The sequence below is a fragment of the Schistocerca americana genome, chromosome 1 (assembly GCF_021461395.2).
Source record: "Schistocerca americana isolate TAMUIC-IGC-003095 chromosome 1, iqSchAmer2.1, whole genome shotgun sequence".
Lineage (NCBI taxonomy): Eukaryota > Metazoa > Arthropoda > Insecta > Orthoptera > Acrididae > Schistocerca > Schistocerca americana.
The window spans coordinates 836756011-836783173 of NC_060119.1; the positions used below are offsets into that span (position 1 = coordinate 836756011).

The following is a 27163-nucleotide window of genomic DNA, read 5'->3' on the forward strand; positions in this document are numbered from 1 at the left end:
ACTCGTTCTTTGACTGTCGTCGGCATATATTGCGAGATTCCTTTTGTGTTTCCCATGCACTCTATGATGACACATTGCACCCTTCACACCTTACAGTTCATATTTTGCATTGAGGGTTTACCCGAGTTGCTTGTGACTGACAATGGCCCTAAATTTGTCTCTGCAGAATTTGAGGACTTCCATGCAGCCAACGGGATTTGTCACATCACCAGCATGCCTATTCATGCACAGTCCAACAGAGAAATAGAATGCTCTATCCGCACTTTAAAGCAGCAGATGGATAAACTACGCACCCACCACACATGGGACAAAGCTTTCCTGCTTTTCTTGTACTACTGCTCCCAGATTCACAACAGTGCATTGCCAGTGGACTTGCTCTCTGTACAATGCCAACGCACATTGCTCCATATGGCTGCTGCCTATTCCGCCCACTCGGGCAATGTATCAGCTGCAGTCCAACATGCCACAAATCTGGGTATTACAGAATTTAACCGCCTGTTCAAACGGAGACCCACAATAAACAATTAAGCTCTGTTAAAACTGTCAGGTGCTGATAACACTGTATTACACAAGTACACAGCATCTCACACTCATCCCTCAACCTCGGATGCTGTTCATGTCCCTCATATACCGTACCAGGCCTGGTAACAATACTAGTCCACTCTGGTGGCAGTTCTGTCACACAGAATTGCAACTCTAATCATTTACATACCAACTAGTGCTGTGTACTTGTTTGAAGTTACATGGACATCTATCCATGTCGTCTTAGTGCTTCATATGTTTTGTCATGCCGTGATTTTATCACTGATTTGAGTAGCCGTGATGTTACTTATGTTCACACTGGCAGAATTGTGTAATACTATCACTGTGAATGTCAAGCTATGTAATTTATTTGCAAGATTCTGTATGTGTGTGGCCAATAATAAAATTTTATGCAATTGAATTCCTAGAAACTTCATGCAGTCAACCTTGGTTTTCGTGGTGGAATTGAACATAATTTAACTTGCTTGGTTTGTTTTAAGGTGCATTAACAAGCTAACTGCGACGAGGTTGCTGGTGACCACAGCAGAGCCTCATGCCTGACACTGTGACCTGACCTGGCGGTGAAACATCCATCACCATGCTTGCATCAGTCACAATGTTTTTCCATGTTCAATTCTAACCTGTTTTAATCTAAATTCTTATCTAGTTTTTCTAAGGTATTTACTACAGTTTGATGAATTTGGTCTGCACTGTTAATTTCAATAATTACAGATGTGCCAATAAAGCTGAGTGTCAGTCAATATTAAGTTGTAGATCACTTATGTAAACAAAGGAACAGTGGGTCCTAAGACTGAACCCTAGTGTAATAATTTTGCAGTCTGAAGCATAGTTACCTGTGTCAAACTCTAATCACTCTTCATCTGCTGTTGGTTAGACAGGATGTAAAACATTCTAACACAGTGCTCTAATTCCATGTTGTTTCAGTCTGTAGAGGAGCAAGCAGTGCTTTACACTATCAAAGGCCACTGATAGGTCACAAAAAACTCCTGTGGCATGCAGGGAGTTGTCTAGAGAGGAGCTAATTTTGTCTGCAAATTTATCGATAACAGGCACGGTGCTTTTGCATTTTTGAAACTCATTTTTTGAAATTATATTAAATTTTTTTATGAAATTTTGAATCTGTATTGTGACAACCTTCCAAATATTTTTGAGTGAGATGGAAGGGGAGAGATTAGGTGATAGTTTTCCTGTATTTACTTTTGTGACTTTTTAAATTACGGTTTAATTACTGCATACGTCAGAGTGTATGGAGAACAGCCTTCTCCAAAGGGTTGATTAACTATTGTGGACTGTGGTTGTGCATTTAATTTAGAAACTGCTTTTTACATTTTCATTGACATCCCAGCCCACCCTCCTGATTTTTTACTTTTGAGTGATAGTATTGGACTTTCTTTTGTGGTAATTTTCCTGAATTTACAGAAAGGTTCACTGTCATGTTACTCTTTGCCAAACAAATTTACTTTAGCTCTGTAATTTTCTACCTCAATGTTTCATCTGTTCATATTTATAATGGAATCAATAAACATAGATAACTAAGTCAGGATTTTGTTGTGTTTTAGTTCTCAATGTAGCTGTCCTTTATGAAGCACTAGATGATTTTTATTCCTTCAGCAATCCACTGTACTGGGTACTTTGTGGTGCACAGTAAAAGGAGGAAAAGTTTCATTAGAAACATGCAGGAATATTTTCAAAAATTTAGACAGATTTTCAGAACTTGAAACACACTACTTGAATCTTTAATCTACTCCACCTCATTTAATTTAATGTATGCTGGAATAAGTTCATATTTTCTGTGTTGAACTGTCATTTGGTATAAATAATTTTGGAGCAAGGTTCTAATGTTCTGGTAACTCCTTAAATGGAGCACAATAGCCAGCAAGTCCCAAATATGAACAAAACTTACTGGCCTCACTACAAATATAACTGGTTAAACCATTGCCTAACCACTTTGCTGACCATCCATTTACTTGACTAATATCAGAATCCCAATTTTTTTAAATCACGTCAATGAATTTCGTCGAGGTGTTAAAACCAGTAGCTATTATGATTCTTTTCTTGGTTTCTTTTTCCAGTTTCCATAATAGGCACTGAAATGTTGACAAAAATAGTTTTATTATTTCTTCTCTGGGCAAAACAATTGGAAATTAGCTTCTTGATTAGTGTTTTTATGTGTTGGCAACATTTTATCTTTTTATGCATTTGTGAGCCAATGAATTTTTTCACAGGGTGTGCTTCATTCATTGTATGACAATTAAGGTCTATTTCTGGTGTTAACTGGTTATTACTGGTTCTTTGAAACTGGATAATGCATGTCTTTGTGAGATTAAGACAAACTGTGAGCCATGACTGCAAAGGCTGCCTTTGGACCCTTCGTTAGTATTGATGTATCATCACCGAATGTTACGGTTTTTGAACCATTCTTTAACACACTGACTGCTTCAAGGCCACTGGTGGACACAGCAGAGGTTCATACCTGCCACCATGTGCTCGCTGGTGGCCACAAGTTTCACATGTTTAGTCCAGTATATAATGCAGTATTGGGCATTAATTTGTATTTCTCAATTGAGTTGATGCTCGTGTACAGGAATCTGGGTACACTATTTTGTTCACTTTTTTTTTGCAACGTTAAACATCATCCAAAGCTTGTGGCTGCTGGTGGACAAATGGCACCAGGTGTGAATCTTAGCTAGGTCTGCAATCGGCCTTATGGTAATCAGCTTGTTAACTATGACATCTGTCACATAATGGACAAATGAAAGTGTGCCCTTAGTACGAGATCGGTCTGATGACAGACTAATGGAAGAATGCCCTTCCCGAAAAAACTTAAGCTATTCAATATTGTCAATGCAGAGTTATGAAATGTAAGCCAGCTTATCGAAGTTTCAGTTACTTTTTTTTTCTGTCAATGTGTTTTTAGTGAAATAACATACACACACACCTTTATTGAAATGGTCAATTTCAGTCATACTTTTGCTAATCCTTTGTCCAATTCTAAACTGTTGATCAATAAAACTGAATATCAGTAAGAACACAGAAAAAAAAAGCAGCGACTCAACAATCCATCACGTAATACAGAAATTTTTTATTTTTTTTATTTTTTATTTTATTTATTTTTTGTCACTGAGCACAGCTGTACATTCCTTTTCAGAATGGAACTGCAGTAACGTGCACTTGCCATTGTTATATAAAATGAATCTTGTACTTCATATGAAAAGTTAGAATGTGTAATAATTTACAAGTGGAAACATACCAATCAACAGAAATAAGTATTTTTGACTAGTCAGTATTGGTCAAAAGTCTGCATTCAAAAGGAAGGAAAATATGTAATTTATTTAATAACAAAGGTGAGTACATGTTACAGCATATCCACTCTGAAAAGTAAGCTAGTTATCCAGCTCATTCGCGCAGACTATTTCATGCCACATGTGCCCAAACATTGCACCTAGTGCCAGTGTTAATAGGATAAAGTCATGAGAAGTTTATTTACATATGCTGAGAACAAGAGTGTGCCAACTGGTAGTCCTTGTGGGGACATCACACTGCTTTCTGTTATGAAGGTAAGATTCCACCCAGGCAACAGGGATGCCATTAATGTTATAAAACTTTAGTGTGCTGTGTAGACTTTTCCAACCCATTTTAGTGTGCTGTGTAGACTTTTCCAATCCACACACTCACTCAAGGCTTTGGCATGGTCACAAAACACAGCAGCAAGATAATTTTTCTTGTTTACTTCTACTATGATTTGTTTTCTGAGGTATCGTATTTCTGTGATGAACCCTTGCGAAAGCCAAAGTGAGAGGCAGTTAAGAAGTTCTGCTCAGTTAAATGAAACACTATTCTGCCATAGACCACTTCCTCAAACACTTTTGAAACAACTGGAAGGAGTGAAATAGGTCTGTAATTACAAGTGATTTGCATATCTTCATATCTTAACTTTTATAGATGGGTGTTACTACAGCACATTTAAGTCCATCAAGAAATATTCCCTCAGTTCATTGATTGATTACCAAGATGGTAATGCTATCAAGTCAGTACTAAATTTTAATCTTCTCTTAGAAGTATCATTATTGCCAGAAAGGTTATGAATTTCCAGTGACCTGATAAATTTTGTAATATCTTTAGGGATTGTATTTTTTAAACTTTTTGCATGCTTGCAGTGTCTGCACAAGTAAATGTAATGAACCTGTATTTTGTTGTTTATTAGTGAGTTCAACATTCTGTACCACTGTGAAGTAGTAATCACTGAATTTTTTAGTCATTGATTTTCAAGTGTCACCATTTCTGCCAGAGATATTTTTTGGGGCTCAATTTCATTTAGATTTTTTTTTTTTCCATTTCTTTCTTGTTCAATAATTTTCATTTTTTTCTTTCTTGCATTTCCATCTAGTGTTTTACTTTTTGACCAGAGTGTATGAGTTTCATGTATTTTATAACATGACTGAAGGATTGTACAAATTGGTGATAATATAATTTAGACTCTTCACTACAGCTCAGTCACTGAATTATGTTAAGCTTTCTCTTCCTGAACAAGATACTTTAACCCCAAGAGTTACTCATCCCATGATTTCCCTTTTGTTTTATGGGAAAACAAGATTCAAAGTGCTATGGGAACATGATTACACTTTCTGCTCCCTAACCTTTAAACAAGTGGTTGATTCTGCTTAAATTCTAGCTCATGCAGTTTTTATTCTTGTTACAAAGTTGTATATGCATTTTTCATTTCCTCAGTCAAACATTTTGATTATGTCTTTTCACAAATTGACACAAGCCTGTTTTTGTGCTTCTGTCAAATCATGCAGAACCTATCAGCAACGTCTTGGTTTAGTTTTGTTTTGCTTTAGGGTGCAAAAAACAACTGGGATCAAATGCGCCCAAGTCAAAACTATGGAACACGAAGACAGAAAGGAGTTAGAAAACGGTTAAACATCAGTCCGAATTAACTTAACAGAAGACAGCTAAAAACAGGCATGTGGAAAAAGGACTAAAAAAAGACACCATACAGAAACGGAGGTCCAAAACTAAAAATTAAATGGCCTTCGCCATATTATCAACAACATCTTGTTTCACAACTAAGTGTTAATGCTATATCAAATGTACTGCAAGTCTTTGATGGGCCTAAAGATGCCTCTGTCTGACAGTAACTCACATGCTGATGTCACATTATTTATTTAAACGTTCATTGTAAACAAATTATTCTGCTAATTTCTGAGCTGCCATTGCTTTTTCTAAAAATGGTGACAAAACTTAATACAATACTAATGTCACAACTCAATAGTGCCATCTAGTGGTCAACTGCAAAAACTTAAAAGGTAACTGTTATACATTGGCACTCTGGCACACACACAATCAAAATCTGCTGACGTGTCCTTTTCTTAAATATATTTTTAAAATACAAATTGGGCAACAGAAAGAACTAAAACAGTTAGTCGAGATATTCAGATCATGTTGTAAACCAGTTTCTACTCACTTGCCATGATAGAAAAAGCATTCATTTTAAATGTGACTTCCAGAGATTTGTAAGTCACAAGCATTACATACAGGTGGATCCATGTGGAAGGCTGCCTCAGCTGCTTGTTCCTCACTGCCAGCAACTCTTCCCCCCTATTGACACATGATCCTGTGCCTCAGTAGTCTCTCTCATGTATACATCCTTAGCTGCTTTGTATGCAGACTTTTTTCTCCAGAGTTTTATACATCCTGCTGCCCAGCAAAATAATACCACTCCCTCTGTCTCTGTCAGAAAAGAAGGTTGGTTGGTTGGTTTTGGGGTTTGATGGGGGCTAAACATCGAGGTCATCAGTCCCCTGTTCCAAACAGACATACTTGTAAAAGGCCTGTACCGTAAAAGCGTAACCTCTGCACCCAGAAGGAGGGAACACCAGGTGGTACAGAGCTAAAATGAACACCGCAATAACACAAAATAGAGGAAACTTAAAAGGAGCAGAGCAAATAGGTGACTAGAGTAAAACCGACTACAGTGGTTGATGGATCAGGTAAAAGGTCAACCACTCAACTACAAATGAAGAACCTCCAGCTGGAAAGCATTGATAGAGGTATCAACACAACTTGTTACCATAAAAGATACTATTTTGGTATCCGCGTCACAATTAAAAGTCGCTGGAGTGGGTGTAGCCTGAGAAATCATGCGAGAGCACCCACACTAAAGTGAGTGATAAAACCCAGCTGCACGGATAAAACATAAAACTGAGTCAGGTATAGAGGCATTGTCACCTAGAATTAAAGGAAGTGCAGCTGGTAAATTAAAGGACTATCGCAAGGGGGCAGTTCATCAGAAGATGGACCACTGTCAGCCCTGCATCACAGCGACACTTGGGTGGGTTCTCACGGCGAAGGAGATAGCTGTGGGTCAACCACATATGTCAAATTCGGAGATAGCAGAGAACAACTGAGTCCCTACATGTGCTCCTCAAGGATGAGTTCCATATGGCTGTGGATGACTTTACCATGCGGAGCTTATTTGGCGTGTTCAAGACAGAGCATTCAGAGCACCAGACATCATGGATCTTGTGATGTAGGGCGGACCGGAGGTCTCTTTCCACGAGACCAAGCTCCAGGGGTGGCGAAGTGGTGGCCTGCTAGGCCAACCGATCGACACGTTCATTTCCTGGAATGCCGATGTGGCCCGGGGTCCACACAAACATCACTGAATGACCACACTTGGCGAGAGCAAAAACAGCATCTTGAATACCGTGCACCAAAGGGTCCCGAGAAAAACACTGGTCGAGTGCTTGCAATCCACTCAGGGAGTCACTGCATTTGACAAATGACTCCCCAGGGCAGGAGGAAAGGTGAGCGAGTGCACGATAAAGAGCAACCAGCTCCACAGTGAAACCACAGCTCCCACAAGGCAGGGAATGCTGCTCAACGTAGTTGCTGTGGATGAAAGCAAACCCAGTGCATCCATCGACCACAGAACCATCGGTGTAGACTACATCTGCATCACGAAATGAGGCAAGAAGAGCCAGGAATTGTTGACAAAGACTGGCAGGTGGAACGGAGGACTTGGAGTCGCAGGACAAGTCCAAGCAAAGCCGCAAGTGAGGGAGGGACCAAGGAGGGGTAGAAGAAGAGGGCCGGGAGGATGGAGGAAGGGGAAAGGACTTGAGTGACGAGAGAAGGGAACAAACACTGACTGCGATCGGGAGACCTGACCTAGGCCACCGTCGTGGGGAGGGGAGTGCAGAAGATGGAAAAAGGAGCCTACAGTTTGGATGGTCAGGCGAGGCATGGACGTGGGCAATGTCTACAAGAAGGCTAGTCACCGGACTAGTGTGGAAGGCACCTGTCACCAGTCTCACGCCACAATGGAGAATCGAGTCGAGGATCTGAAACATTGAAGGTGCCACTGAGTCGTACACCATGCTCCTGTAGTTGAGACAGGGCTGGACTAAGGCCTTATAGAGCTGTAGGAGGGTTGTTTGTGCAGCCCCCCAAACGGTGTGGCTGAGGCAGCGAAGGATGTTGAGGTGCCGCCAGCACCGTTGTTTAAGCTCGCGAAGATGAGGTGTCCAAGTGAGCTGAGCATCAAACAGCATGCCAAGAAAGCGATGCGTCTCCTCAATACGAAGGAGTTCATTGGCAAGGTAGAGCTCGGGATGGAGGTGGACCGTTCGACGACGACAGAAATGCATCACTCGGGTCTCAAAGGCTGAGAACTGAAAACCATGGTTGGATGCCCAAAAATGTGCCTTACGGATAGCTCCCTGCAGCTGCCGTTCAGTGACACTGATGCTTGGGGAACTGTAATAAACACAAAAGTCATCGGCATATAGAGAGGAACAGACCGATGAGCCCACCGCAGCCGCGAGACCGTTAATCGCCACCAAAAACAGGGGAACACTGAGGACCGAGCCCTGCAGGACACCGTTCTCCTGAATATGAGCAGAGGTAAAATAAGTGCCAACTCTTAACCCGAAAGGAGCGATTGGAGGGAAAATTCCGTAGAAAAATCGGAAGTGGACCCCGTAAGCACCATTCGTGCAGCGTAGCAAGGCTATGATGGCGCCAGGTGGTATTCCGAAGATCAAAGAAAACAGCAACTAGATGTTCTCACCGAGTAAAAGCAGTACGAATAGCCGACTCTAGCAAGACTAAATTGTTGATCGCTGAGCGGCCCTGATGGAAGCCCCGCTGTTGCTGGGCCGGGAGGCCCCGAGCTTCGAGGATCCACACGAGCTGCTGACTCACCACCCGTTCCAGGAGTTTGCACATAACGTTGGTAAGGCTGATAGGGCGATAGCTATCAACCACCAGCGGATCCGCACCAGGTTTCAGCACCAGGATGGTAACGCTATCCTGCCAACAAGTTGGGAAAATGCCATCCATCCAGACACGGTTAAACAGGGCGAGTAATTCATCCTGACAGTGCGCCGAGAGATAACGAAGAAACTGGTTGTGAATGCGGTCTGGACCTGGAGAGGTATAAGGGCAATCTGTAAGGGCACTTTGGAACTCCCATTCACTAAACGGGGCGTTGTATCATTCCCAACGGTGCATGCGAAACGACAACTGCGTATGCTCAGCCAGCTCTTTAATGGTGTGGAATTCTGTGCTGTAGACTGCTGTCGCAAAACTATGAGAAAAATATTCTGCCAGATGTTTGGCGATGGCGATTGGGTCAGTACAAAGTGTACCCCGAAGAGAAAGGCAAGGAACAGACGCATGAGGGCAAAAGCCGAAAATGCGCCGAACCCGCGACCACACCTGAGATGGGTAGGTGCGAGAACCTATGGTGGCAACATATTGTTCCCAACAGGCCTGTTTGCTCCGCTGGATTAACCGCTGAGCCCGGGCCTGCAGCCGTTTAAAGGCAACCAGATTCTCTACGGAAGGATGACGCTGGTATCGTTGCAGGGCTCGCCGGCAGTTCAGTTCCGGATAGCTTCTGCAATCTCTGGTGTCCACCAAGGGACTGATTTACACCTTAGGATGCTTGAAGAACAGGGGACAGTTCCCTCGGCAGCAGAAACAATGGCCATAGTGACCTCGTCCACTGCCAAAGCAATGTCACCAGGAAGCAGAGCAAGGCCATAGTAGCTGAGGTGTCGGCTGGCTGCCCAATCAGCTCCATGAAGAGACCATGGTGGCAGCTGGTCAGGGGGTTGGGATTGAAGAAGAGAAACCAGGATAGGAAAGTGGTCGCTACCACAGATGTCGCCGTGGACCCTCCAACTGAGGGAAGTCCCCCAAAAGGAGGAATGGTGGGGGGAGCTGGGCGAACAAGGCAGCTAGGTTAGCAAGAGGGACAACCTCATCTGGGGGGAAGGTAGAGGGAACAGATGGTAAGCTTCATTCCTGCCCGGATTCTAACAGCCACAGCCTTGAGAGCTGTGTGAAGTGACACTGCGGCACTAGGAGTGGCAAGAACATAAACGCAGACACTGCCAGACACCCTGCCGTATTCTACGCGGTTCTTATAGTAACCCCGGTAGCCACAGAGGGAGAGCGTTCGCCGAACAGGAAACCAAGTTTCCTGTAAGGCCAGACAAGTGGCAGGGAAGCAAGGTGGTGGAAAAAACCACGGCAGTTCCATTGAAGGATAATGGTATCCGACTATGAAGACATGAAAGAACCTGGGGGGGGGGGGGGGGGGGGATAGGTCATGCCTTAGAAGCGCTCACCGCCACCAATTGCGAAGTAGCCTGATCAACTTCGATGGGAGCTGCGGGTCGAGCAACATCTAGCTCCTGAGTGGATGCTAGATGCTCCACATCATCTGCAGGTGCAGTGGTGAACTCCTTTTCTGTCTCTATGTCCTTATCCTTTTGCTTTTTCTTCTTTTTGGTAGGGTCCCGTTTGTCCTTTGGTTTATCAGGCTGGGTGGGCTTTTCCAACACAGTCTCATGGACCGAGGAAGACCTGGAAGCCCTACGGCCCTCAGGTGGTGGCTTTTTCAGCCACCGGCTGACATCTGGAGGGGCAGTAACCATGGAAGGGAGGGCACCAAGCGATCCCTTCCGCGCGAGGGGAGCCGGAGGAAGCGGGCACTTCTCCGGCGCAGAGGTGGGGACTGAAGTCCCCAAAGAAGGAGGAGTTGTTACTCCCGTTGTTGAAAACAGGGGAGCAACGGAAGAGGATGTTCCCCCAACTACCAGGGGGGCAGGAATAGACGGCCGGGCTGAAGGGCCCACAAAAAGCGGCTGAGCTTGGGGGCTCATCGCCAGGGATGGTGACATCGAAGCTGCTGCAGCATACGGCGATGAAATGCGCACAGGGTGAAGTCGATCGTACTTGCGTTTAGCCTCTGTGTAAGTGATCCTGTCCAAGGTCTTATGCTCCATAATCTTCCATTCTTTTTGATAAACTGCGCAGTCTGACAAGCAACGTGAATGTTTCTGTCTGCAGTTGACACAAACAGGGGGCGACGAACATGGGATGTTGGGGTGGGAGACACGTCCACAATCCCGACAGGTAGGGTTGGCGTCACATCTCCGTGACATATGCCCAAACCTCCAGCACTTAAAGCAGCGCATGGGAGGAGGGATGTAAGGCTTAACATCACATTGATATATCACCACCTTGACCTTCTCGGGCAGGGTGTCACCCTCGAAAGCCAAGATGAAGGTGCTGGTAGCGACCCTACTATCTTTAGGTCCCCAGAAGACACGTCGTACAAAGTGGATATCGCGGCGTTCCAGATTTGCATGAAGCTCGTTGTCAGACTGCAACAACAGGTCACAATGAAAAATAAGTCCCTGAACCATATTCAGGCTCTTATGAGGCGCACTGGAGACTGCAACATAACCGAACTTGTCACAAGCAAGCAATGCCCGTGACTGTGCTGGGGATGCTATCTGTATGAGGACTGCTCCAGCCCTCATTTTAGACATGCCATCAACTTCTCCAAACTTGTCCTCTAAATTTTCCACAAAAAACTGAGGCTTTGTGGTCAGAAATGAGTCCCCATCTGTTTGGCTGCAAACCAGAAATTGAGGAAAATACATCTCACCAGGTAATTTAGACCGCCGTTCCTCCCCTGGTGTGGGCAGGGAAGGGAACGATTGGAGGTCATACATTAAATCATTGAACTTTCCTTTCTTAGAGACTCTTGCTTGTTCACTATTTGTATTTCTTTTCATGGTGGTCCCACGAGCAGCTAGGGAAAGGAATGTCCACCCAGACAGAGCCCCGCTTGCCTGGGTAAGCCTAATACAACCGGGGGAGCTGCAGGTTCCCCAGAGGTCAACCGCTAGCAACTGTTCTACCTCAACAGCCATGCGTCTCCTTGGCACGCAGCACACCTCGAGATTGAGTTTTTTTTTTATAGAGGGTTATACCATCCTCATGACCCAGGCAGTTAAGCCAAGATCCCTGGGCTCTGTACCGTACAACGTTCCACTGTCGTGCCTTACGGTGGTTGTTGAAGCACACTCAGAGCTTACAGTATTGAGGACTGGTGGCGCTTCCCAGTCCTCAGCTCAGGGACCCTGGGGTCGCCAAGCCTGTACCCAGCAACTAAATGCTGAGCCCCCTGCAGGTAGGAAAAGAAGGGAGTATGGAGATGGTTTTTACTTGCTTGTCTGGAAAGTTCAAGTGTTGAATAGATTGAAGGTGACTCGCAGTGTCAAAGAACACGAGGAATATCATAGATTGAATCCATCTCATCTCCTGTATTGAATGAACTGTGAATTCATTCAATAAGTGAATCACAAGAACAGATTTTGTGAATGCCACAAAGCATTTGCACATGCTACAATTAGTTAATATTTTACTAAATAATGGACTGAAAACTTAGCCTGCATTGTCCTTCTTTCCATATATCGACAGTTATAAAATTAGTTTGGGCTTCTTTAATAACTGGGTTAGTGACTGTATATACCTTTTTAAAATTGCAATTTGAAAAGAACCAGGTGTCACTACACTCTGCTTTTTGCAAATTCCAGATGGCCTCATGGCTCATGGTAAGTTTGTGGAAGTGTGCTCCATTTTAAGCAAAATGGTATGTGATGGATGTCAGTAGAGTGGCCTAATGCATCACGAGCAGCTTTCATAGTCTAGCAGGTGATGGCTTGTCGCATTAAGCACAGTGGATGGGTATTGAATTCATCTTAAAGGCACCTGTTATCAGCCTAATTCACCCGTGCTGCACCAGATAAATGTGGTACCTACCCAACGTAGAAGCTGCAAATCCATAACCAAGTCAGGGCAGCACTTACACACTGAAAAACTCGGAGTGATTCTGTTTGTTGTTCATCATGACCTGTAGCTAAAATTTTAGAGCTTTTATCCTTAAGTTGGAGTAAGGAACACAACAGATGATGAATGCATACCCTTGAGAGGTAAATTGAGGATCAAACAGGAAAAAGCCCAGCAGAAACTTTTGGATAAAATATAAGATATTGAATCTACTTGATGAAAGAAGAAAACATACAAATGTGGCTGGCAAAATGGAATATGGATATCTACAAATGAGAGTGACAGGAAATGCAAAATAGCAAAGAAGGAATGGCTATATGAGATATGCAAGGATGTAGAAGCATTTATAACTAGTGGAAAGATAGGTGCTGCCTATAAGAAGATTGAAGACATATTTGGAAAAAAGAGGAACAGCTGTATACTGTCCTATCATGTAAGTGACGTCAGTGCAGTAACTATGGTAGTAATTTGAACTAACAACTATTAACAGATGTGCAGTTGGATACTCAGTTCTGAGCAGGCAGTGTTAAGTAGAGGACGTGTGATACTACTGTGTCAGTTGTGTTGTGTAACACATCACAATGGAGTAAAATCTCTAATTTGCTCAGAATGTTTTGAAAAAGAGAAAAGTGTGTACAAAATTAGTCTTGTACTCCTTGACTCATGAACAAAATCAACAAAGTGTGAACGTCTGCCACAGCTTGATTAGATCCAAAACACGTGCAATTCCTTTCTGGAAAAATTCATCACAGTTGATGAGACTGTGTTACTACTATGAATCTACCATAAAACGAAAAAAAGCAGAAATTCACGTGGAGGGTCAACACTTTGGTGACATAACTAATATTCAAGCCAGTGTGACACGAGTTGAATATCCCGAAGAAGGATTTTTCTGACAGTTTAACATGGTTGTAAGAATGTTCTATGCATTGTACTCAGGGGGACGATACACACGTGCACACAGGTAGAACACCTGAAGCATTAAAATCACTGCCTTAACATGCCTATTTTTTGTTAATCCAGTCTCTAAAAACCTTTTGGACTAATGGGGTATGAATATTGAGAGCTCAGACGGCAAGCCAGTACCAAGCAAAGAAGGGAGAGCTGAAAATTGTAACAAATATATAGAAGGGCTATATATGGGGAATTAATTTTAAGATAATATTATAGAAAGGAAAGAAGTAGATTAAGGTGAGTTTGGAGATATGCTCCTATGAGAAGAATTTGACAGAGCATGGAAGACCTTAGTCAGCGCAAGGCCCCTTGAGTAGATGATATTCCCACAGAATTATTGAGATCCTTGAGAGAATCAGCAATGACAAAGCTATTCCACTGGGTGCGAAAAATATACGAGTCAGACAAAATATCTTCAGACTTCAAGATGAACATAATAATTCAAATTCAAAGGAAGGCATGAGTTTACAGGTGTAAATATTCCCAAAATATCAATTAAATAAATCATGCTTGCAACATACTGATGGAAATTATTTACAGAAGAATAGAAAAACTGGTAGCAGCTTATCTTGAGGAAGATCAGTTTGGGTTCAGGAAAAATGCACGAACAGGCAAGGCAGTACTAACCATATGACTTATCTTAGAATGCAGATTAAAGAAAAGCAAACCCAAGTGTATAGTAGTTGTAGATTTAGAGAAAGTTTTTGACAATCTTCATTGGAATGCACCCTTTGAAGTTCTGATGCTGGTAAGGATAACATACTGGAACTACAAGGTTATTTACAACTTTTGCAGAAACCAGAGTGCTGTTACAAGGGTTGAAGGAAATGAAAGGAAAACAGCAGTTGTGAAGGGAGTGAGACAGGGCTGCACCCTGTACCTGATGTTATTCAGTCTGTACATTTAGCAAGCAGTGAAGGAAACCAAGGAGGAATTTGGAAAGGGCATTAAAATTCAGGTAAAACTGTAAGGCTTTTTGATGACACTGTAATTATGTCAAAGACAGCAAAGGCTTGGAAGAGCAGTTGAATGGAGTGGATAGTGTCTTGAAAAGAGGTTATAAGATGAATATCAAGAAAAGTAAAACAACAGTAATGGAATGTAGTCTAAATAAACCAGGTGATGCTGAGGGACTCAGATTAGGAAATGAGGCACTGCAAGTAGTAGATGAGTTCTGCTATTTGGTTAGCAAACCAACTGATGATGTTCAGATGAGAGAGGATATAACATGCAGACTGGCTATAGCAAGAAAAGCTTTTCTGAAGAAGAGGAATTTGTTAAAATTTAATACAAATTTAAGTGTTTGGAAATTTTTTCTGGAAGTATTTGTATGGAGTGTAGCCTTTAAGGAAGTGAATTGTGGACTATGAGCAGTTCAGAAAAGGAGAGAATAGAAGCTTTTGAAATGTGGTGCTACAGAAGTATGGTGAGGATTAAATGGGTAGATTGATATGCAATGAGAAGTTACAGAATCTAATTGGGGAAAAAAGGAATTAATGGCACAATTTGATTAAAAGAAAGAATCGGTTGATACAACATTTCCTGAGACATGAAGGAATGGCCAGTTTGATAATAAATATGCAAAATATGCAATATATGGGGTTAAAATTGTAGAGAGACCACAGGATCAATACATTTGAAAGGATGTAGGTTGCAGTAGTTATTCAAAAATGAAGAGACTTACACAGAATAATGCTACATGGAGAGCTGCTTCAAACCAGTCTTGAGACTGATCATCAAAGTTCTTTAGGCATCAGCAATGTCAGTCTCCGACCTGTACAGACAACAGTAGCTTACCAAATTTTAAAACTGAGAATAGGGTCCCTCATTTGGAGTTTAGGTGGATTAAAAACTCGATGCAAATAGTTACAATTAATAGAAACTGTTTTCTCTGAAGAGAAGTTAATTTCACTACTATCTGCCCACTTCCCCAGCCTTGTAAAGCTAGATTACCAGGTGGCAATGTGAAATGGAAAATAGAGAACTCTTTCAGAAATAGAGAGCACTCTAACTGGATTCCTCAGTGTGAGTATTATTCTGTTGATCTCTCTTGTAAACGATTTGACACTTAAAATGGACTGAGCCATGTGGAGTTTGAAGTAACATTTAGACAGGAAGAACTATATGAATAAAAGGAGATGACACTTTAAGCAAACTACCTAGCACAGCTTCTGTATAGCTGCCTCTAGTTGGGTCAGATTGTTGGTAATTGATTGATCTCTCTTGAATCTACACTGTTGGCAACTAGAAGCTTCTTATTTTCTAGAACACATGTTAGTTCATTGGCTCACCGTGCACACCAATAGGTGTGAAACTATGTAGCTAAAAAGTGACACCCTGTAGTAAATACTCTGAGAAGTGCTTTCCTCATCTGTTTTGAGGGGGAGGGGGTGGGGGGGAGGAATTGCTTTCAGTAAAAAATTAGAGGATGATTTGTTTTGGCAAGTAAGCCTTCAAAGCATGTTGTACTGTGGGCACTACCTGGAGCCACAGACCTGTATTTTAGATTACATGAGGTCTGGCATAGACTAAGGCAATTTTACTTTTCATTGTTGTCAGAAGCAAAATTCCATCTGCTTATATCAGGTTCCATCTGCTTATCTCAGATTTCATCTGCCTATCTCTGTGATATCTTTGTGGTGATGAATGGCTGGATCCATGCTAATTGTGGTGACATCCTACCACTGCCCAGGCAATGTCTACAGTGCTTTGTTGTTGGCTCCCTTGTGGGGATACAGCTGGTATTGGCCATCTGGCACATACTTGAAATCCTCCTTGAGACTTCTCATATTTTTACAGAACTTTTTTGTTTTCTTTTTTATAAGTGTGTAGGAACTGAGGAACTCCTGGTAGTTCTTTATGATTGGTGCTTTTCATTCCTTGCAGCTTGAAATTCCAACAGCTTCTCAGTGGTCAGTCTGCACTTGAGCATTTCCCACACCCCTCAACTCTCCATGACTGCGGTGGCAATTGTGCCACCAAAAGATAGACTGCCTTCTGAACCAGCCTGTAGACTCTTGCATGGAAGCATCATTGTGGTGGATCATGGTTGTGACAGGTAGCTCTGTGTAGCAACAATTTTGGAGGCTCCCTTTTGGTTGCTGCTTTGTCTTTCAACTCTGTTCAGTTGAAGTTTTTGCCTCTGCTATGATATGGTTTAACACCTGTTCTGTTTAGAACATCTGTCCCCTATTCTGCAACTTTTGCTTTGAATGTGGATGAAAGAGTAATATTTACTTTTGACTTTATCTTATTGCAATAAATGATTAAACCATGTATGATTGCTAATACCTTGTTTGGTTTTTGTTTGGAGAAGACTGAATTTTTCAGTAGGTACATAGAAGAATCTATGTGATGTTGAATTAGCTCTGGAGGCCAGTCTCACAGCAATAGGGGTGAATGAATTTGGAAGGGTTTGTGGCTGCTGCACCTTACACTGTTCCTTCACCTCCGTGAACAATATTTGTTCGTAAGTTTGATTTATTGTATCTTATTCTCCTCTACTCCATAACAGATGGTTATCTGATCACAAAGAGGATTAGAGGTAGCTCTTGTTCCAGCTTCATATATTTACCACATTTCATGAAGTTAGGCAAGTCATTACACACCAAACCAATTTGGCCAATGTGCTGATGTTTATAGCAATATATGAATGAGCAATGTAGGGATATATTATAATATAATGATCTTCTGCTTTCACATATTCTAGTAACACTGGCAAGCTGAATGTGTGTATGAAATCAGCTTTTTCTCTAGTTCCTCATTCACTCAACTTTCTTAGCTTCAGCACACCACAATTTTTTTACTTCTCTTTCAGCTCATGGCAATTGACATTACATTATGACATGTCGTAGCTCCTTTGCTGTAATAAAATGTTTAAGGTTTCCCAGCTTGTAAAGGACACACTCCCTTACTACTTTCACCCAGTACATGAGATGCCTGTTGTGCTAAGAGTACTTCAATTAGTACAGTACTATTATGCACCTTTTCACTCAGATCTTTATAAACATGTAAAGGAAAACATTGAGTGATGTGTTCTTGTTATCTAATATTCCTGACAATTTGTCAGTAGGATGACTTGAATGTCAGGCCTCCTCTGGTTGGTGGGTGTTAGTACTCCGTAGAGCACAAACAAAATCCTGGCAATGGTATTATCTGAATTTCAAGCTCAATTTCTGTCCAACATGACCCATGGGAAATACATTCCAACTCAAGCAGAGCCCAATGAGTATACCTGGATATGTAATTGCAATTGGAAATTTGCTCCGATACAGGACTACCACAGATTTCTTGCTTTTCATATACTGTCACTTTATCCATTAGGCTATCTGAGAACACCTTTAGTCCTGAATCAAACTTTCAATGTAACTGATTTTTCAATATATGATTTCTGAACACCAATACCAGAGATTGCTCTCTAGAGTATGTGGGAACAGCACCACTGGGGAATGGAGTTGGAATACTGTGGCTTACCCTGCCACAAGGAGTATATCTGAAATGAATCAAGGGCAGTGAAATAAAATGAAATGAAATGAATGAATTGATTGGGATGAAATCAATGAAATGCTATGACACAGGAAAGGCTATCACTGCAAAACTTTCAGGTATGCTACACCAACACAAACTTCCTGTGTCATTACATTCCAGGTTTGCACTGATTTTCAAGTCAGTCAATGGTTTCATTTCATTCAGTGGTTTCTCCCCATCAATCTATCCATTTCATAATAAGAATGAGGTTTGATTGGTTTCTCTTCAACACTCATCCACCTCTTTGATATTTTTAGTTGTAAAGACTTTTACCATCCTTGTGATGCAGGTAGATAAGTGAAGAACTTTGATCTCCATAACAAACCAGTTCCACCTTTATGACTAAGATGGGTTCCTGAAGCATTCCCAGAGTCTACAGCTGTACACAACTGGATGTGCTGACCAGCCTCCAGCTTGCGATCCTCATGTTCATCAAACCAAAACTCAGCCAACAAAGACTAAACTCTTTAAACTGCACACAATTTATTGCTAATCAGGAGACGTGTAGCTTCTGCAGGCTATGCCATGGAATGGACATGACAAACAATCTTACTTGCAATTTAAGTCTGTCAGGAAATATGCCTGAAGTCATCAACCTGTCACAAAAATATGTCAAAGGTGGATCTATCAAGGTAGCTCATATCTTTGTCTATCTCTAACTAATGGCTGTTAGTAGTGTAACCTATGTCTTCTTAATTAAATGTAATGTGTCTGTACTTGTTTATTTGCAGGTGCAATGTTTGCTGCCAAAATACTCTTTTAGGTTGTTTTTCATTTTGATTTATCTGTGTAGGCTTTTCATAAAGTGCTTGTGTTTCTCTTATCTCAGAAGACACTGGTGGTAATGAAGGTTCAATTTCTGATTACTGCCTCTTATCAGATGTTAAGAATTTTTCACTCCTCCTGCCATTTTAACTTTATTTCAATGTGTTTGATGGGAAAAGGCACTCACTGTTGTAAAAATGTGTTTCAGGAAAATGTAAACTTAATCACATACATTGTTTGCTTTGTTCATAGCAATCTGGTGTACTTTTATAAGGCCACTCTGAACAATATAACTATGAAATTTGTTATGATTGTTAAGTATAGTATTTTTATTTTATGATATAAACCTAACTGGTCAGCATATTTAACAATTGCTAAGGGAGACCAAGAGATAAATACACTAAGCAGATTCAGAAGGATGTAGGGTGCAGTAGTTACTTGGAAATGAAGAAGTTTGCGCAGGTTAGAGTAGTATGGAGAGTTGCACCAACCCAGTCTCTGGACTGAATACAACAACAACAACAACAACAACATTTAACAATTATTGTCAGATAAACCATTTATTATCAATTCATTATATACATGATTATGAACTTGTACAAATGCACCTCATGCACACATGACCACAATCACTGTCTCTGGCTGCTGAGGCTAGACTGACCTCAGCAGCCAGAGACAGTGGTTGTGTGTGAGCTGTGTTTGTGTGTATGAGTATGTTGTCTATCTCAGAAGAAGTCCTTCCTGCTGAAAGCTTACATGTTTAGCAGTCTCTCTGTCGTACCTGTGTGCGACTCAACATCTCTGGTATATGATGAGCAGCAACCTATCCTTTTGATAATATTGCCATTATCACAGCCTGGATTTTCCATTGTATTAATTATGTATGGTAGTGAGGAGTAAAAGCAAGTTTACATTGGCCAATACAATTCCAATTCTGGTTGGTAATTTTCCCGTACAAAGTAAACCAAACCTAGAGGACACTGCCAACTCTAAGTCTTCCCAGACAGTGCTATCTGATACAAAAATAATGTTAAAGTCTCCTCGAACAATATTTCTTCAATTAAGTCTGCCCAAGCTATTCAACACACTCTGTAACTGCTTGATGAAACCGAATATTTCTTTTTGGCAGCTTGTAAATTGTTGGTACTACCAACATGTGTTTCCATATCTACCACTGACGCACAATTTCCAAGCAGCTGATGCTCACAATATTTACCAACCTGTAGGCCTGAGACTTCACACATTTTTTTTCATTCAGCTACCCTTCCTTTTTCTTTACTTGTACTACATTAATATGACACTACCTTGCATTTACCAACATGAATTCACTTGATTTTTGTGATTTCTGTTTGATATTCTGATAAGCAGCGTGCATTTGTCAACATTCTGCCTGTCCTTACAAATTCCCTATGTGGATAGCCAAATTTATCATTTTTATTTATGAACTTTCAGATGTTTTGGTGGAAGATACTAAAAGTGATCCATATTTCGTCCTAGTTGCAGTATTTTATTTGGCACTGCCTGTTTCCACTATAACTATGTTTATGTTACAGCTATGTCTTTTGGGAGACTTTTCATTACAAAAACCTAATCATAATACTGTTGATCACTGGGAAGCATGATGTTTTGGTCAAACTGGGAAAGAGGAATGTAGATTAGGTCTTAAGATACCGTTGATGCCAAGGCCCTTAGAGACTGAGTACAAGCGCAGAAGCTTTAAGTTGAATTACAGTCTTCACACGGCCATTAGTATGGATTACATATATGATGAATTGCAGCATACAGTGTTATCATATGAATGTGCAGACTGCTACAGTAGAACTATTTTAAAGGTGGGGAAGGGGAGGGAGTCATGTATTTATATCAGATAGAGAAGATCTTCCCACACTTAGTGTAGATAAACATTTAAATTGGCACCCACTGAACTAACAAAGCTAGACATCTATAAGAAGTTACTCATTCAGTGTGTTTGCTGCTCACTGTTCTCACAAATGTATACAAAAAGATCACGAATAATAAAAATCGACCAATCCATCAAGCTGCAAATAATGCAATTCCATCAAGTGGTCAATAATGCAAACCATAACTGACTCGGCTCTAGATGACTACCACCAATTACAATAAGGGTTGCTGTGGAAGATGAGTTCAATATTACTAATGCATTGACACATATACCATGTATCTACAGCTACAGACATACTTCGCAAGCCGCCGTACGGTGCAAGGTGGGAGGTACCCTGTGCCACTAGAAGTCATTTCCTTTTCTGCTCCCTTTTCTGCTCCAACTGCTTATGTTTGTGATCCTTACACAAAATGTATGTTGGCAGTCACAGAATCTTATTGCGGTCAGTTTACAATGATGGATCTCTAAATTTGCTCAAAAGTGTTCCTCAAAAAGAACATCTCCTCCTCTCCAGGTAGTCCCATTTGAGTTCCCAAAGCATCACCATAATATTTGCATGTTTTACAAATGTACAAGTAACAAATGTAGCAATCTGCCTCTGAACTGCTTCAATGACTTTCTTTAATCCAATCTGCTGTGGATCCCAAACAGTCAAGCACTACTAAACAATAGGTCACACTGGGTGTCCTACACGCAGTCTCCTTTACAGGTGAATTACACTTTCCCAAAATTCTCCCAATAAATCGAAGTTGAGCATTTGCATCCCTGCCACAATCCTCACATGCTTGTTCATTTCATATCACTTTGCAACATTATGCTCAGATATTTGAATGAAGTGACTGTGTCGAGCAGGACACTACTGGTACTGTATCCAAACATTTGCCAATCACATCACCAACTAGAAATTTTGTCTAAGTTATCTTGTATCCTCCTACAGTCCCTCAACTTTGTCTCTTTCCCATACATCACAGCAAACAATCGCAGATTGCTGCCCACCCTGTCCGCCAAAACATTTTTTTGTCTAGAAATTCTGACAATAACCTTGTCTCTGTAGAACACTTTTCATTGAGGACAATACGCTGGGTTCAATTACTTAAGAAGTAATTCACCTGAAAACTACCGGGATTTGACTTGTCATACAAAACATGGCCAATGTTAAACAGAAGTAGGTCCCAACATGGCACATGTGCATATTCTTTACACAAACGGGACAAGCAACCAACACCACTTGTGACTGCTGAGAATCACAGACCATCAGACACATCACAGAAGAATGTCCCACATCATCATATGATGGTAGACACAGGAGACTTCCTGCTGGTGACTCCAAAGTTGACAGAACATATGAAGGTTATAGATGTTTATTAATATTATGCTCTGCCCTGTGTATTTTTTCAATGTGCCAAAAAGTCATATGATAAATAAATACATGCTCGCCTAGCGGTAATGTAGACACTTTGTTCAATAAAGTAACTGAAACCCTGAAAAGAGTGCCAGCCTACAGAACTATGTCAAGACAAGAATATTAACACAGATGTTCAGGGTGAAATTAGTAATAACTTCCTAATCTTCTTGAGCACTTTTGCTAAGGCACAAAAGATAAACACTGCTACAAGGGTTTCAAAAAGTTCAGCTTCAGTTCTAGACTGTGAAGTATTTATAAGATATCTTGGCCTTTCGAATCATTACTGTCACATGATACAGCTAAAGACAGGCTTTGTAAAACCTGAAAAACAGCAGGCCTATCAAATGATTTTCTCATGACATAAGATACAGACTTTATCTAGGACATCGGCAAATCAAACCTGGGATGAAGTGTGCATGGAAAACAATATAGAGGCTAAGTTCTCTAAATTCTGCACATTGTTTAAAATAGTTTTTGAGGAGTCATTTCCAGAAGTAGCCATTGCTACTGCAGCAACTAAGGAAAATAGATAAATAACTGCAGGTATCTGGAAGTTCTCAAAGACTAATTTTTCTGTTCTTTGCAAAAGCACTACAGTAATCCACAGTTCCTAGAGTACTATCACAGGTATAAAAAATATAGAGGACGGTACTGCTTGCTCTAAAAAAAGAAACCTCATTCAGTGACAGAATAATATATAATACAGAAAATAAAAGCAATGAATGTCAGATGTTATAAAAAAAATAAAAAAAAATAAAAAAATGAAAAAGGCAAACACAAGTACAACCTACACATCAAGGATGGTGACAGAATAATAGAAAGTTGTCAGGGATAAGCAAATATTGTAAATGATTACTTCTCTGGTATTATGAAGAAGCTGCAATATAATCTTCCTAAAAATCATGTAGGAACTACAATGACTTACACTGCAAGCACTGCAGGCACAGATGTAGTTCCCGTCTGTTATGAAGGCAAGCATAGATAGCATACAGACAGTGTCTTTTAATTCAGGTATTTTTCCATAGTAACTGAAGCAAGCACGAGTGGTGCCCTTACTAAAGAAAGGTAATGCACATTAGATTAGATTCAATTTTCGTTCCATAGACACAAAAATGAGACGATTCTCATGGGTGTGGAACAAGTCAGAAAGAACAAAATAAAAAACATAAAACATCTAAATATAACACTCCCCACCCTGATCATTCGTCAGGAGATTGTCAAAATAAGTGAATACATTACAGTAAACTGCACCTGCTAATATTTACAGAATTAGTACCCTGTCAGAATGAAACACAGTTATGCACTTTCAGTAAATTTATCATACACAAAATACCTATCACCTGTTGTGACCAAGTGCAGTCTAAACTGAAATCTAACAGACATTTTTACTTAAGCTGGCCTAACAGTCCCTGTTAAGATATTCATCTACAGAGTAGAAGGAGTTTACTACCACAAAGTCTTTCAAACTCTTTTTAAACTGTGCTTTATCTGAAACCAGGTTTTTTGTGGTTGCTGGCAGTTTATTGAAAATGTGTGTTCCTGAATATTGGGCCCCTTTCTAGACCAAGGTAACTGATTTTAGGTCTTTATAAAGATTGTTCTTATTCCTAATATTGATACTATGATTGAGCTATTGGCTGGAAACAGAGATATATTACTTGCAACAAATTTCATTAAGAAATAAATATACTGAGAAGCAGTGGTTAGAATACAAAGTTATTCTTGAATTTACACCACAAATGAGTCTTACTACATGCTTTTGCATGCTAAAAGCTTGTGCTTGGTTTGACGAGTTACCCTGGAATGCGATAATTGTTTACATATGAATGAGAAAACTGGTAGAAGACAACCTTTGGGAGGATCAGTTTGGATTCCGTAAAAAAATGTTGGAACACTTGAGGCAAACTGACCCTACAGCTTATCTTAGAAGATAGATTAAGGAAATGCAAACCTACCTTTCTAGCATTTGTAGACTTAGAGAATGCTTTTGACAATGTTGACTGGAATACTCTCTTTCAAATTCTGAAGGTGGCAGGGGTAAAATACAGGGGGCGAAAGGCTATTTGCAATTTGTACAGAAACCAGATGGCAGTTATAACAGTCCAGGGGCATGGAAGGAAAGTAGTGGTTGGGAAGGGAGTGAGGCAGGGTTGTAGACTATTCCTGATGTTATTCAATCTGTATATTGAGCAAGCAATAAAGGAAACAAAAGAAAAACTGGAGTACGAATTAAAATCCATGGAGAAGAAATAAAAACTTTGAGGTTTGCTGATGACATTGTAATTCTGTCAGAGGCAGCAAAGGGCCTGGAAGAGCAGTTGAACAGAATGGACAGTGTCTTGAAAGGAGGATACGAGATGAACATCAACGAAAGCAAATGAGGATAATGGAATGTAGTCAGATTAAATCAAGTGATGCTGAGGGAATTAGATTGGGAAATGACGCACTTAATGTAGTAAATGAGTTGTGCTATTTGGGGAGCAAAATAACTGATGATGATCAAAGTAGAGAGGATATAAAATGTAGACTGGCAATGGCAAGGAAAGTGTTACTGAAGAAGAGAAATTTGTTAACATCGAGTATAGGTTTAAGTGTCAGGAAGTCGTTTCTGAAAGTGTTTTTATGGAGTGTAGCCATGTATGGAAGTGAAACATGGATGATAACTGTTTTAGACAAGAAGAGAATAGAAGTTTTCGAAATGTGGTGCTACAGAAGAATGCTGAAGATTAGATGGGTATATCATGTAACTAATGAGGAGGTACTGAATAGAATTGGGGAGAAGAGGAATTTGTTTCACACCTTGGCTAGAAGAAGGATGTAGGTTTCAGTAGTTACTTGGATATGAAGAAGCTTGAACAGGATAGAGTAGCACGGAGGGCTGTATCAAACCAGTCTCTGGACTGAAACGGCAAGTAAAATGTTCTTCCTACGCAATGCATACTACACAATTAAAAACTACTTAGACAACTTATGAGTAACAGGTAGTAATGAAAGGGGATAACTACAATATGTCACGTTTCCATACATGATCACAGTTTACTGCTTCACACAAAGAAATCTTGTCAAGCTATAAAATGCCTGATAGAAATGTCAGCTGACTCAGTTTCTCAGGTGAAATGAAGAGTATAGTCGAGTGTGGCAGGAGTCTAGTCTGGAGCTGATGCAAGGGGCATACCAGCAGCTTCACAGTATGGGAGACATCCGAGGACATACTTAGTATGTGCGACTATGAAGAATGAAACTACATTTTGATTACAAGTTACCTGAAACAAAATTGTATGTAAATCAAGGAACATTATACAACAAGGACTTTCTGACTAAGGCAGTGCAGCTGTTAAGACACTGATCTTACATTCAGGAGGATGGAGTTGCTCTGTCTGACCATCCTGACTTGGGTGTTCTTAGATTGTTGTTGTTGTGGTCTTCAGTCCTGAGACTGGTTTGATGCAGCTCTCCATGCTACTCTAGCCTGTGCAAGCTGCTTCACCTCCCAGTACCTACTGCAGCCTACATCCTTCTGAATCTGCTTAGTGTATTCGTCTCTAGGTCTCCCTCTACAATTTTTACCCTCCATGCTGCCCTCCAATACTATATTGGTGATCCCTTAATGCCTCAGGGCATGTCCTACCAACCGATACCTTCTTCTAGTCAAGTTGTGCCACAAACTACTCTTCTCCCCAATTCTATTCAATGCCTCCTCATTAGTTATGTGATCTACCCATCTAATCTTCAGCATTCTTCTGTAGCACCACATTTTGAAAGCTTTTATTCTCTTCTTATCCAAACTATTTATTGCCCATGTTTCACTTCCATACATGGGTACACTCCATACAAATACTTTCAGGAATGACTTCCTGACACTTAAATCAATACTCGATGTTAACAAATTTCTTTTCTTCAGAAACACTTTCCTTGCCATTGCCAGTCTACATTTTATATCCTCTCTACTTCGACCATCATCAGTTATTTTGCTCCCCAAATAGCAAAACTCCTTTACTACTTTAAGTGTCTCATTTCCTAATCTAATTGGCTCAGCATCACCCAATTTAATTTGACTACATTCCATTATCCTCGTTTTGCCTTTGTTGATGTTCATCTTAAACCCTCCTTCCAAGCCCTGTCCATTCCGTCCAACTGCTCTTCCAAGTCCTTTGCTGTCTCTGACAGAATTACAATGTCATCGATGAACCTCAAAGTTCTTAGATTACTAAGGCAAATACCGAGAAGGTTCCCTAATCAATGCCACGGCCGACTGCCTGTCCTATACTCACATACTACCTGCCCTATTCACTTTAAGCAGGTTATACACTGAAGAGCCAAAGAAACTGGTACACCTGCCTAATACCATGTACCGTCACCCTGAGCACGCAGACGTGCTGCAACACAATGAGGCGTGGACTCGACTAATATCTGAAGTAGTGCTGGAGGGAACTGACACCATGAATACTGCAGGGTTGTCCATAAATCCATAAGAGTACGAGGGGTGAAAATTTCTTCTGAACAGCACATTGCAAGGCATCCCAGATATGCTCAATAATGTTCATGTCTGTGGAGTCTGGTGGGTAGCAGAAGTGTTTAAACTCTTAGAAGTGTTCCTGGAGCTACACTCTTGGAATGCATGGAAATTCTGGACATGTGGAGTGTCACATTGTCCTGCTGGAATTGACCAAGTCTGTCAGAATACATAATGGAAATGAATGGATACAGTTGATCAGTCAGGATGTATATAGACCTACCAGGGGTCCAATATCTCTCCAACTGCACATGCTCTGCACCATTACAGGACCTCTACCAGTCTGGACAGTCCACTGCTGACATGCAGGTTCCATGGACTCATGATTTTGTATCTATATCCACACACGTCCACCTGCTCAATATAATTTGAAATGAGACTCGTCTGACCAGGCAAC

At 40.9% G+C, this 27163-nt stretch overlaps 1 protein-coding gene and 1 long non-coding RNA gene across 3 annotated transcripts in view; one reads left to right on the plus strand and one right to left on the minus strand.

The window, feature by feature from the left end:
• LOC124613214 overlaps positions 1–1127 on the plus strand; it is a 57012-nt gene extending 55885 nt beyond the window's left edge. The window contains exon 3 of the long non-coding RNA XR_006979625.1: positions 1023–1127. This is a non-coding gene — a long non-coding RNA (uncharacterized LOC124613214). The remainder of the gene's footprint in view (positions 1–1022) is intronic.
• LOC124613205 (putative zinc metalloproteinase C607.06c) overlaps positions 1–27163 on the minus strand; it is a 75067-nt gene that overhangs the window by 32660 nt on the left and 15244 nt on the right. The gene's annotated exons all lie outside the window — the stretch shown is intronic.